The following is an 11,304-nucleotide window of genomic DNA, read 5'->3' on the forward strand; positions in this document are numbered from 1 at the left end:
TATTAAAAACAACTAATTTCAAATATGATTCAAACTAGAATAGTTATCTTTAACTCTAAAAAGCAGGAATGGAATTAAAAGTGTTGCAGCACATAAAATTGTGTAGAAAAGCAACCTCAGGTTAAGAGAATTGTAAGGCAAGTTTAGAATAACAGAGTGAGAGATATGAATAGCTGCCCACATAATATACAATCTGATATGTCTTAATAATAAAACCACAATTTTAATTGGAGCAGCTCTGCCCAATTCTTCTCCAAATTGCTTCTAGAGTGTCCTTGTGATACATGGGTAGATCCTGTAATGCAGGAATTTCCCCTCCCTGTCCCCTCTTTCCGTGTAACTTCCATTTGGCTTATTATTAGAATGCTTAAATATGAAACCGCCATCTTGTGCCTATCCTAACAGAAGCTCCAGCTGACAGCATCAACTACCAGATGCAAAAGTAAATAGACCTTCAGATGAATTTAACACTCAGTTTAGGGGTCTTCCAGCTGAGATCCCGGATATTGTAAAGCAGAAATGAACTAATCATTCCATATCTTCTCTAATTTCCTGATTCACAGGAGTCATGATCATAATATATAGAGGCTTCACATTATTAGATTTAGGATACTTTCTTACACAGCCACAGTAACTGGAATATAAGTCACTGAATATACAAATTAGGTAAATAGAATATAGATTCTAAAAAGATAATAAATATTTAATATGTCTTTAGAAAACATTCGCAAGAAAGTTCTTGTCCAGGTTAAATAATGTTTAAAAGCTTTGTCTTAATGTATTAGAAACATTGCTGCAAGTTCATTTAAATTTTCTTGAAGCTACATAGATTAATAAAGATTTAAAACCTACAATTTAAAAAAAAAAGTCCAGTCTCATTAAATTAAAAAGTGCTTCCAGTTAGGGATCCATCATTTATCATTTGAACACCTCATTTTTGGTCATAAAAAATTTGAAAGTCTATGTAGATAAATAAAACCTATTAAACAAATTTATAAAATATATTCACAGTATTTCTGGAGAAAAAAATAAAATTATTTGGGCTACATTGTAAGTTTGAGAATAAATCTCCATATGAAATTTATATTATAGTTATAGAGGAAGATGGATCAAAAAGTAGTATTTCCAAAACTTTGTAGAATATACTATTCCTACACTGAATGTTACCATAAATTAAGAATCACACAGAAAAGAAACTAGAGATAGGAAAGGTCAGTCCTGCATATGTGCCTTTGCCCTACTGAAGTCACTTTCTATTCTTTGGTCCTACCTTTTTCTATGAAAATACTTTCCTTCTAGTTGGTAGGTCATTTAACAAAGATATTCCAGCAAAATATTATATAATCACTCAAAAACTCATATTAATTAGAATTGAAACTTTTTCCATGAAAAGGGCAAAAAAAAAACAAAACATTTCCTAAGGAAGGGGAAACATGAAATCTTTATATAATCTTTGTAAAAATTCTTTTAATCAATAGGTTTATTTTTCCATTAGTTACAGATATCTAAACATAACAAAGACAACATGTTTTGAAAAAAGATGAAAGATAAAGTCATGCTACTTTTGAACAAATCTTTGAATGATATTGATGCACAACAAAAATAGAACTAGAAATATCAAAATTTTGTATGTAATTTAATGACCAAATATGGTTAGGACTATTTATCAGTAGGAACCATGACACATTCTTGTACTATATATAAAACAATCCACATTCTAGACCAAAATAAATCTCCCAAACAAAAGAGAAGATGCACAAAAATTCAGAACACAGTGAACAGCTCCATCTCCAATATGTATTGGCTTCTTTCCCTCTTATACCAAAGTAGAACTATGTTGATTCAAATGTTATATTCAGAAGTATAGAAGTGAAAAAAGTAGTAGTAGTGAGGAAGAAGTAAAGCTATAGCATTTTATGTTCAAAGTATTCCAACAGTAAGTGAATACTGGAACAGGAGAAGCTTAGCATTAAGCAGCAGATGATGGAAGCTGAATTTTCATGTTGTACTTACATATAAAATTAACATCAAATTAAATTTTACAGAACATTTTAACTTGAATATATTTTCTTTTTAATCATGCTTTCATCTCATTGGTAATAAATGTAAATAAAGTTTATAAGTTTAAAACTGAAGAGTTTGTTTCTACTGTGCCTTAATTATTAGAGTTGAAATCAGAAAAAAAAAAGAAAAAAGAAAAAGAAAAGTGTCTAACATTCTTACCTATTGGTAAACTCCTGTGTTCTATATTTCTTACAAAGGAATATTAACAGGGTGTCTCAAAAATATCTTATTACTGATGCTGAGCCATATTTAAATGGTAAGACACTGAACAGCAAAGACAAGTGGATTGTATTTGGTAAAGCAGGACTATAATTCTAACCTTCATACACAAGTTAAAATTTCATGAGATTTGGAAGCAGATATTCTTGCAATAACTTTCAGCTGCAGATGAAAAAAAAACTCGGTAACTGACTTTTTGTAACATTCAATTTCATTAATTTGATTGATTCAGATACAAGTCAGAACCACTGAAAATTTCTTGAAAATATATCACTATGCAGGAAAAATGTTGTTGAAATGGAAATCAATGCACAAAATATTAATGATAGTGGAACAAAGATTTTTTCAGAGAAGCAATATGAAAAGTTAGAGCAATAAAAGAGCACAAATAAAAATAACCACAGTAAGTTAAATTAAATATTATTACTTGTTGTTCTCCAAATAGTATTCTAAATAAACACTAATTTTGAAATCTTAGGCAGAAATATAAAAGCCAAAGCCTTCACCAACCAAGATTTAGGATAATTGAACAGCAAGTTTAGTACTGACATCTTACTAAAAGGTAAAAAGTTTATTTCATTTACTCTGAGGTGATACTGATAAATGAGCCAATACCATTTAATCTGTATATAAAACAATAAGGGAAAAATGGTTTACCTGCAGTAAAAACTAATGAGGTGAACATTGGCTATTTCCAACTATATTTAAATCTTATTTACTTCAACTCTAGCATTCTTGTTTTGATCATTGTACTTGATAGGGGTTGATCAACATTAGAGCATATGGTATAGGAGCAATATGAAGGCTTATGCCATGAGCTCTTAAAAATCTCATATTCTTTTGGACAGTAAATGAGGAATAAAACTGAAAGTTGTACTTGTACATAATTAGGTAAAGGGTCCTTAGGATTCCAATTGAACTAACACAAAACTATTTATGTTTTGTTCAGGTAGAGAATGAAATTATTCATAATTCAGGCAAGAAAATCCACCTGGAATATACGCTGGGAAGAGTGTAATTTAGAAAATTTTTTAAAATTTATTTTTAATTTATTTTTAAACTATGATAACAATATTATATTAGTTTTAGGTGTATAGCATAGTGATTAGACATTTATATACCTTACAAAGTGGTCACTCTGAAAAGTTTAGTACCCAACTGATACCATACAGTTATTACAATATTATTGACTATAGTCCCATTTCTGTACTTTACATCTCTGTGACTGTTTTTACAACTGGGAATTTGTATTTCTTAATCCCTTTCACCTCGGGAAGTATATTTAATTCATCTTCAAGGTAAAAAAATGTGAGGTGTTTAATTTACATATCAATGTATTATTTGATTAATAAATTTGTTCTATTTTTTTCATTAAAAATGTAGTTTTGAGACTTCTGGTTTCTAGTTCATCATGTAAAGAGCTTAGAAGTTGCTACTCCATCCTAATGAGAAATAAAAAGCTAAACAAGCATAAAAAAAAAGTCAACAAATTGTTTTAGATCCAACAGAGAATAAGGTCACAAAGAAAACTGCCTCCAAAATGAGAGAGACAGAATACAGACAATCAAAACTTACTGGAGCAGTAACTAGAACATAATCCTTTGCAGGAATCTGTACCAGGACAGGAAAGCCTAAATTGTAATTGACAAATTTCTGGAGGCTCAATGTGGGAAAACTGTAGTAAAAAAGTCCAATGCTATCCTGAACCAGACCAATCACATCTGATCTTGGAAGCTAAGGAAGGGTGGGCCTGGTTAGTACTTGGATGGGAGACCACCTAGGAAGACTAAGTGCTATAGGTGTAAAAAATAAAAAAATAAGGAATTGTAAGCTGACAAGGTCCTTGAAATCTGTGAGGTCAACCAAGGGTTGCCTCACCTTAAAAAAAAAAAAAAAAAAATCCGGGAGGACCTAGTCATAAAGGGGCCTCCACTCATTTGTGAATTTTACCTCCAGGAGCTTTACCAGATTCTTACAGTGAATATCAGAAAAACTCCCTCATACTTTCAGCAGGACAAGGTAAAGGTAATCATTTTGAAAAATGCCAGAGTGTTCTGTTCTTCTGCCCTCAGAGCCCCACTTGCTGGGATTTTATCAGAGCCTAACATACTTTGGGGAAGGGATATACCCTACTCCAGATAGCTCTAGCCTTTCACATAGGGGAACAGAAATATTCAATTCTAGCCACCTCTCACTCTTCTGTCCCAACTAAAGGGCAAGGAGAAACTGAGAAAGATTAGTGATGTTCATGGTTCAGGAACACAGGCTCACCAAAAGTCTGAGACTTAATCATAGGATCCCACATACCTTAGTACCACATCGCTAAAGGCCAATTTGCATGAGTTTCTTTCACTCAATACATCACGTCCAAACAAATATTGCAAGGCATACTAAAAGGCATAAAAACAGTTTGAAGAGACTGAACAACCACCAGATATGGCAAGGATGTTGAAACTATCAGAGTGGAAATTTAAAACAGCTATTATTAATATACTAAGTAATTTAATGGATAAAGTAGACAAACAGCATGCAAGAATACTGTAGAAAGGCCTCAAATATGAATTTATCAATATCTGTTGGTGTCTGTGTTTATGTAAATTAGGAAAACTGACATTTAGAAATTAGGTTGGAACTGAGAATGGCTGCCCCCTTTGCATAATATTTGAACATTCATAAGTGTATGCTGGAGGAGGAAATTTTTTCTTGTACTGAATATGAGACTCATAAAAACAAGTACTCAAAGTAGACAGACACAAGTGTAGCAAAGTCACAATGAACAAATGCCTGCTAGACTCTGAGAGCCAGGCAAGGGGCTATGCATATTAACAATCTTCAAATGAAGATCAACCATTACCCAGCTAAAGAGTGTGAAGAGTCAAGGGAAAGTCAGGCACATTTTTTAAACACAATACTTTTACTGACATCTTTTTATTTAAAATGAAGAAAGAACAATTGGAAGGAAGGAAGAAATGGACACAAAGACTGTTAAATATAAAATTATTTTGGAAGACCTAATAAAGTTATTTATTATCTATAAGAAAATATCCCTGAACATTATTTACCATTGGAAAGAGAAAATTTTAGAAAATGCTTTGGGGCTTCAGGCTTAAAATGGTGGTAGATAAGATGTGTGTAATAACCATTGTTATCAATCAGCAATTAAAGTACTCATAAAGATTTAACAAATCACCCCAAGTGAATCAAAGAAAAGGCTGTGGGCCTAAATCTGGGTAAGATTTCTACTTAATAAATCATGACACATTCTTGAACTATATATAAAACAATACATATTCTAGACCAAAATAAATCCCCCAAACAAAAGAGAAGACGCACAAAAATTCGGAACACAGTGAACAGCTAGCTCCATTTCCAACATGTATTGGCTTCTCTCCCTCTTGTACCAAAGTAGAACTATGTTGATTCAAATGTTATATTCAGAAGTATAGAAGTGAAAAAAAACTAGTAGTAGTGGAAAAGAAGTAAAGCTATAGAATTTTATGTTCAAAGAATTCCAACAGTAAGTGAATACTGGAACAGGAGAAGCTTAGCGTTAAAGCAGCAGATGATGGAAGCTCAATTTACAGCACTTTACGAATTGCAAATCAAGCTCCGGGTGGGGCTTCAGGCTGAAATATAAGAGGATAAACCACCTACCATTCAAGTAAAAGGAGCTATGAGACATGGCATCTACCCAAGGGCAACCACTCTGCCCAGTCAAGGCAAATAAAAATACATTTATAAATTACTACCCTAGTATAAAGTACATTATATTTAATGGTCATAGGAAAACAAAAACAAACGAACAAACAAAAAAAAAACAACAAAAAAAAAACCCTTTGAAAATAGACTTCACAAGAAAAATAGATATCGATGCCTTTTTTTCAAAGCAAGTAGCAGCTTGTTGTCCTCAAAATACTCCGAGAAAATGAGTTATAGGAAGAAGGCGGCTTAAGGATAAAACTGACTGAGTTACAATGGAAAGGGGGCTAGCAGCATAAGAGTGGCATAATAAAAATTCACATTGGAGGTAGTCCCAATTGGATTTTAGAAAATCAAGTGGGTGGTATGGAGGGTAAATCTGAGAAACTTAACCAGAATACAGAGAAAAGGAAATTAAAAACTAAGAAGATAACATGTGAAAATGTAATGCACAAAAAGCCAAACTAAGCATTAAAATTATTAGTTTTCTAGAGAAAGAAGCAAAAGCATCACGATGTACAGTGGTATAGACAAAATTATTTCCTGATCTTAAAAAAAATTTTTGAATTTATATAAATAGGATGAACTTGAGGGTGTACCAAAACCCCTCTAGATGAACATTTTTCATTCAGTCTTTTGCTCTTATAAATAGCCTATGGAAGCCTGTGTGCATTTAACTTCATATTTGTGGAGATTTGCCTTAGAGATAGATTCCAATCAGTGGAATTCCTAGGTCAAAGAGAAAATATAGATGTTATTTTTTTTGATGGTGCCAAATAATCCTCTATCTAATTTTTCATGCTTATCAGCAATGCATGAGAATGAACATTTTCCAAAGCTTTGTCAATTAAATTCGTGGTCTTTTTGGATTTTGCCGAGCTGCTAGTAAGAAGTAGCATTTCAGTGTATTTGATACACATTCCTCTTCATGTAAGTGACATTGAGCATGTGTTTATATTTTTATGGTCATTTGCCTTTTTCTTTGAATTTATCCTCATATTGATCTCCCCTTTATTAATTTATTGTCCTCTCAATTTTTAAGAGCTATTTACTTAGAGATTATACTTTTGTTTATGAGGAAAGCTAGAAATATTTTCTTCTAGTATATCACTTTGATTTTGCTTATGGAGCTTCTCTGAGCCCCCATACAACAAATTTTTAAAAATAAAATGTGTTTGCATTCATTAATCTTATCTATTACCAACTCTGAATTTTGACTCATAGTGGAAAGGTTTTCCATTTCCCAAGATTATAAAGGAATTCAACCTCATTTAACACTAGTAAACCTATGGTTTCATTTACTTTAAATGTAGATTTCTACTAATTTATATTTTTATCAATGGCAATCCAGTTACTTCAACAAAATTTTTAAGGTCTATCCCTAACCCACCCTCACATATACTTATTTGTGAAGCTGACCTTATCATATACCACATTTCATTTTATATTTTAGGATCTATTTCTGGATTCCCATTTTGTTGGTCTATTAATGTGTCAAATATGCACTAATTTAATGAACACTGTCTTGGTAGAGACTTTTTACATATTAAGTTGTAATATCTGGCAGATTTACCCCTAACCTTTTTGCTCATTTTTCAAGGTCTTATCTATTTTGATATTTATATTGGAATTGTATTTGATATATACTAACTTGAAGATATATACTAAATCTTTATGATGTTGAATTATCTACCTAAGAAAACAAATATCTTTCTATTTGTTTCAATCTATTATGATATTTAGGTGTTTTTGAATTTTGTCTAAATTTTGTGCAATCTTCCAAATGTAAGATAAAGAGAATTCAGGAATTAAATGATATTTAGATAAAGTACAATTTAAGAATCTATAATTCTAATATTTAAAGTCACTTAGATATTTTGCTTTGAGTATTAGTATTACAGATATTTCAAAATTTAAAATAACTCATTTCAATTATATATAATAACTCCATAAATGTTACCGTTGCGTAGAGTATATATCTAATCACAATAATGAGAGTAAAAACTCACTTTGTAGTATTATTGGGAGGCATATTGGAGTTAACACTGAATATGGCCCCCCACGATAATTTCCTCCTAATACTTGTAATTATGCACATAATTATCAATAGATGATAGACTAAAATAAATTAGGTTCTGATTATTCACCAGTCACTAACTAGATGATTATCTTACTTAACCATTTAAGATGCTTACTTATAAAATTCACTAATACTATTAACAAAATTGTAGGCCTTTTTATATACTACCTCTAACGTGAACTAGCTTATTCTTAATCTGAGTAATCAGAAAATACTGTAACCAGCATGTCGCAATTCAATTTTGCATCTGTCCATGTGATTAATTTATATGTCCTTCCTGAAAGACTGTAAACTCCATGATAGCAAAAAAACGATTTCTGGTTTTTCTCACCACTGTAACCCTAGTGATTTAGCAAATGACAAAAACTCAGTAAGTATTGCTTCAATAAAATAAATAAGTCAGGAAGCGAATAATGTAGATAGCTATAGTGTACTCTGAGAATCAAAGTATTGAATAACTTTCATTTTAAGCACATTATAGTTTCTCACATATATGTTCTTTAAAAATCCTAAGCTTTCTATTATGTAATAAATATATAATATGAAATCAATAAATTGAATAAAAATGTTATTTAAAAGGAAATTTGATAAAAGCAGCTAAAATGTATCAAGTGCCTTTAAATATCTAAGTGTTGCATTAACTGCTATTCACTAGATTACTCATTTAAGCTACACAATCTCCTTGTGAGAGAGCAAGCATTGTTATTCCTATATTGCCAATGACTACACTGAGTCAGAGTTTTCACTTTTCAAAAATCCCCCAACTACTAAGCAATGAAACAAGGATTTAAACCCATGACATCTAACTCTAGTCCTGGATTAATCTCTAAAATATACTTTTTTTTTTTCTCATGCCAGACTATAAAACATATAACCACACATTTACCATTTGTTTGATTAAATAATTAGGAAGTTTCAGTTTGTCCTGATGATGAAGGAAAAGTCTCAATGTTTAACTACTAACATATTTGTTAATATATTTTTAAAAAGTTTATCTCTGTTGTGATTAAAGATCTTTGCTTAATTTAAATTTCCAGACAATTATTAGGTTCATTGTTAAACTTAGCTCATTAGTATACATGTCATTTTTATATGTTAGAGTGACTTTAGAATATGCTACTTCAAAACCAAAGGTTTAAGAGATCTGGTTTGATACAAGGCAATCATTCATACTATTTTCTGTGGGAAGGTAGTTCATCCTTCTTTGAGGTTCACATACTCCAATCTATAATAACAAAGTATATACATAAAGTGCCAAAATACTCTGCAAAATATACAATGGGTGCTATCTGAGTTCTTATAAAGTAATGTTTGAAATCACTTTTGTTATTATCCTTACTTGACAACATAGCATCATTTTGCTTTGATTCCTCTACAGGCACAATTTAACAATGAGCTTAGTAATTGTCTGAAATTTTATACTATTTCTGGATTTGGAGAACCTTGGTTAAGTGGTGGTGTGCATTTTAGTTTTGCTAGTTCCAAGAACTGTTTATATATGCTTGAGTCTTCTAAACAGAAGGTGCTTATCTAAAGGTAAGGTCTTCGGAATCCTGTTTCATTCTTATACATTTTTTATATCCATCTTAGTATATTGGTTAAAGTTACTGTAATTCCTATGAGCTCGACAAGATAAAAATAAAGGTGTGTAAAGAACACGGAATATTTGTCCTGCTTAACAATTTCTTTGAATACAACCATACATCATACCAGTTATTAACTAATACTTTACTATTAATAGAGGCCTCTCCCTATAAAAGAAAATGTTTTAGTCTATAGCCATGCCATCCCGAACAAACCCAATCTCGTCTGATCTTGAAAGCTAAGCGGGGGTGGGCCTGGTTAGTACTTGGTTGGGAGACCACCTAGGAACACCAGGTGCTGTAGGTGTAAAAAAATAAGGGATTGTAAACTGACAAGGTCCTTGCAATCTGTGAGATCAACTAAGGGCTGCCTCCTCTTAAAAAAAAAAAAAAATGTTTTATTATACCAGTGTTCTTTCACAGGTGTTTTTGTTTTGTTTTTTAAATATTTAACCTCCTTTTCTTGGATATCCAAGCCCTAAGCCTCACTGATAACTATACGAACTATCATATCAAATAACAATTTTGCTTCCTTTTTCTAAATGTACCATGTTACCCACTATGGCTTATTCTAGATATATTTTATTGATCTCCTTTCACCGCCTCATATCCAGAGTACCATAGTTTGTATTTCCTTTCTATCAGCTATTACTTCATGCCATTCTCTCTATTCCCACCACTACTGAGCCTTTGATCAAGTTTCTATCTCTCTTCTATAACCACAACAGCCTCCTAACCAGTTCTTTATCTCAAATCTATTCTCTACACTGTGACCAGAGCAGTCTTTTTAAAAACAAAGTTGTTCAAGTTTATAATTATCAACATTCCCCACAATTTTAAAAATAAAGTTCAAACCCTAAGTTAACATACGTAGTTCTTGGCTGCTACCTACCTATGTAAGCCTAACCCCATCCTTATTATAGGCTGTAATCTAGCTGTAACCATCAATCTGTAGTTTACTTACAAGCCTTCTTACATAACCCTGCCACCGGCTACTGGTCCTTCTAAACTTTTCTTGATCCTTCCCACTAGAAAGTCTAGCTAAAACATTCAGTCTATTGAGATCTCTTTCCTTTGAGTGCATCCTGTGCAACTTTTATTGTAACAACATTCTAATGTAATGGTTGGCTCCACCTGTCTCTTTTGCTAGGTTACAAGCTTTGTGGTAGGCAGACTCTAAAAGGGCCCACAGTGATTCCCCACACACCTGTTCCGGTGTGCATGACTTTGTTAATCATCACTCGAGAGTGTGTTTGACATTTCGAACAAAAGAACACAGCAGAAGTAATCAAATGTTACTCCTAGTATTAACTTATAAAAAGACTAGGACTTCCATCTTCGGCAATATTTTTCTCTTGTTTCCTTGACCTGAGACACACTAGCTGTCATGTAGTAAACTGCTTTAGAGGCCAATGTGGCAAGAAACTGAGGCAGTTTAGTGGTCAACAGCCAGCAAGAAACTGGACCTTGCCAATAGCCACATGAGTGACTTTGGAAGAGAACAGGGTTGTAGGTGAGGCTCTAACTGCTTTTGGCAGTTTCTCCTTGAGCCAGAGAAACCCAGCTAAACTTCTTCCAGATTCCTGACTCACAAAAACTGAGATAATAAATATTTGCTATTTTAAACAGCTAAAATTTGTTAGGCAGTAACAGATAACT

At 32.2% G+C, this 11,304-nt stretch overlaps 1 pseudogene; it reads left to right on the forward strand.

Annotated features, from left to right (window-relative positions):
• The first annotated feature begins 9,833 nt into the window (after nt 1-9,833).
• LOC118607130 lies at nt 9,834-9,952 on the forward strand (annotated as a pseudogene).
• The last annotated feature ends 1,352 nt before the right edge of the window (nt 9,953-11,304 follow it).

Source organism: Rousettus aegyptiacus, unplaced genomic scaffold (assembly GCF_014176215.1).
Source record: "Rousettus aegyptiacus isolate mRouAeg1 unplaced genomic scaffold, mRouAeg1.p scaffold_m13_p_8, whole genome shotgun sequence".
Lineage (NCBI taxonomy): Eukaryota > Metazoa > Chordata > Mammalia > Chiroptera > Pteropodidae > Rousettus > Rousettus aegyptiacus.